We start from the raw sequence: 3,047 nt of genomic DNA, 5'->3' as shown, positions 1-3,047 counted from the left end.
AAACCTGAACGTGTGTGTGAACCTTCGTGTCGGACTGTTTTCCCAACCTCGGTCACTGGACTGGCTAAAAGACTCCTGAAAAACTTCCTGAAAGAGGGATTGTACCAACTAACTAACCCTAACCCTAACTATCAAATAAAGGCAATAAAAGGCCAAAAAAATAATTTTTAAATAAAAAAAAATAAAAAACAACAGCCTCACCTGTACCTTGTGTTTTGTGCAAATTAACACTAGTTAGCATGCTAATGAAAAAATTGTCTTTCAAAAGTCAAAAGTTATCTATCCAGAGAAAAATACCAGACCCTCAATTATAAAGTCATTTTCGATGTTGTACATCACTGTAAATAAAGTCTCTTTTATTTAATATAATTTATTTGAGTTGTGGACAAGTGATCAACAGTGTGTGGGATTTCTTTTTTCACAGTTGTAGAGTAAACCATTTAAAGATTAACTAATAATAAAAAAGATTATTTTCAGGCCTAAACAGTATACTGTACTATACTGTAACGTTTTGACCACTGTATTCCAAGTCACATACTACCTAGATACTAGAGTAGATCTGTATTTCGTATATTTAAGATTTAATCTCAACAGGGTGTTCTTGGTGAATTAAAAGTTATATAAATCAGACATATAAAAAAGACAGAGTATTCCATCAGATGGTCAAACATTGGCCTACTGAGATCTCAAAAATCTTCACTGCCCTTATAAGCACTGCTCTGTCTTGTTAAGGTCATCATTATCGTGCAGACCACAGTGGATGGGGTAAGAAAACACCATAGTTATATTGACAAAGTCATTAAAGTGCTTGTAAAAAGTCTTGTAAAAAGCTTTACAAGACTTGGTCAGCTCTGTCAAATGATCCTGTTCTGTATGAATCCTGACCCTGAGGGTGAAGTTCAGTTGACTTTGTTACTCTTCAGGTCTCCAGTAAACCAAAGACTGGTTGAGAGGTTGCATCAGTGCAGGGGAGATTAAGCACAGGGCAGCCTCAGAGGTGACAGAGTGATGTCATAAGCATAACATCACAATGAAAAGCCCATTCTTCTTTTCTGTCACACTCTGTTCTATATGTATAGCAGTGAAGGCATCTGCCTAAATGTGAGAGAAAATCAGAAAGTTCAACCTGAACCATAGAAAGAGTCACGTAAATGCAAATCTAGCTCTAAAAGCTACTGTTTTGTCATTTTCATGTTGTTCAACTGGGCAAACATGCAAGAAATGCTTGTTTTCCAGAATGATAAATTGGGGCTGTCATTCTGACAGAGATTCATGAACGCTGGAATATGAGTTCTCACGTACAGTATGTCCTCGGACTGACCTGCTTTGCATAGACCGGTCTCAGCCCTACAATGCTGTAATGACAGCCACACTCAGACATCCTGACAGGCATATGTCTGTTTGTAAGGGCGCCAGCAGCACAGATACCGGTGGTTTTCTCTTCATGTCTGTCAGCAGCACCGACCACAGCAGGTTACGTAACTCTCACTTAATCAGTAGAGATGAGAACACAGATGGGTCATGAGAACCAGGTTATCCTCACTTAAGGGAGGGAAAGAAACTGAGCAAATAGACAAAGACAGTAACATGATGATGATGATGATGATGGACGACAATTGATTTTGCACACCTAGGCTATCCAAATAGGCATTTGGGCAGTTTGTGTAGCAAAGAAACAGGAAAGATAGTTGGTTGATATGATGATGTTAAGTAGTGGCAGTGGCCATACCATACTGCCATAAGGAGACCAAGGACGAACTGTCGAAACATATCCACATATCAAGTAACTCTGTGTGTAGGGATACGCCTCAAAGCAGAGGGATGCACTTTGCTCCACTGATTGTGTGACCCCATGCCAAGCACATCAGCCAGCAGTGTGGCCGTCCTTTGCTGCAAGTTAGCAAGTAATATATTATTTCTGCAAAAGAACTGCTGAACTTTGGTGCTGGGGCTTGTAGAATACCAAAAATACCAGCTCAAATTGTATTTTGATGTCATAGGAAGTTAGTTAAATTATTGTACTTGGGTTAGGTTTTATTCTTTTTTGTGAATTTGTTGTGTAAATGTGTCAAGTGTTGTCTATTTATTCATATTACAAAATGTAAGTACACTTTCAACAGTTCAAATGTGCCTTAGCAATAGCCATTCTTTACAGGCTTTGACTGTCATTTTGTGCTTCTTTTTTATTTAAGTATTGGTTCAGGCCCCGTTTAGGCAGCAGTACTATTTTAAAAGTATCATTTCTTTACTGTGTCGGAAAAAAACTAAAACGATACCCAACGTAAGCTGTGTGCGATTGAAACTTAACACTCGACATGGACTGAGCAAACCCAAGAACTCAAGACAACATCAGTGACTCCAGCAGCCGCATAGATAATAAGGAAAAGCTAATGGTATACTTAGAATGACTTCACTGGTTTAGCTTAATTACATATACATGTCACTGTGCCATATACAGGTCATATGTACAGATTTATGTTTGAAGTTTTTGGGGATGTTTAACGGCATAGAATTGACCTACTCAGCTCCAATTGGATAGTTATTTTCTGATGTACTACTACACAAAAGAGTAGTGCATTCCTTTGATCTTTGTCAACTCTTCCATGTTGGTTTAATTCAGAATGACTGGCATCCTGTCATTTCTCAAGTCTGTGAGTGTGTGTGTGTGTAAAAGGGGTTAATATTTATGTAAATTAAGCTTGTAAAAAGTGTGACAGGATTGTAGCTGGCTCAGCCTTTATCTGTAACATGTCAGTCTGCAGACATAGAATCTCATGTCTCTTGAGAATGCACTGCAGACTGAGAGGCTGAAAAAAGTACAATCCGTTGCATTGTGTGCATCCCAACTGTCTTTCCACTGTTCATTGTCCATTATCAGCATGTGCATGTCTACATTTACTGTACAGTTAAAGACAGAGCCGGTATAGGACATGTAGGTTGTTTCTTTGAATCTGGCATGCAACTGCTGATAGCGGCCTAATGTGTCCAACAAACAAAACATGTAGCCAACCAACCTATACACTGACAAACACACAGACACACTCTTT

At 38.7% G+C, this 3,047-nt stretch overlaps 1 protein-coding gene across 1 annotated transcript in view; it reads right to left on the bottom strand.

Annotated features, from left to right (window-relative positions):
• The window catches only part of si:ch211-196i2.1 (collagen alpha-1(I) chain), a 103,036-nt gene that overhangs the window by 90,063 nt on the left and 9,926 nt on the right, over nt 1-3,047 (bottom strand). The gene's annotated exons all lie outside the window — the stretch shown is intronic.

This window comes from Morone saxatilis, unplaced genomic scaffold, assembly GCF_004916995.1.
Source record: "Morone saxatilis isolate NCDOM2014 unplaced genomic scaffold, NCSU_SB_2.0 Contig21, whole genome shotgun sequence".
NCBI classification, from domain to species: domain Eukaryota; kingdom Metazoa; phylum Chordata; class Actinopteri; family Moronidae; genus Morone; species Morone saxatilis.
This window is presented reverse-complemented; position numbering and strand designations above follow the sequence as displayed.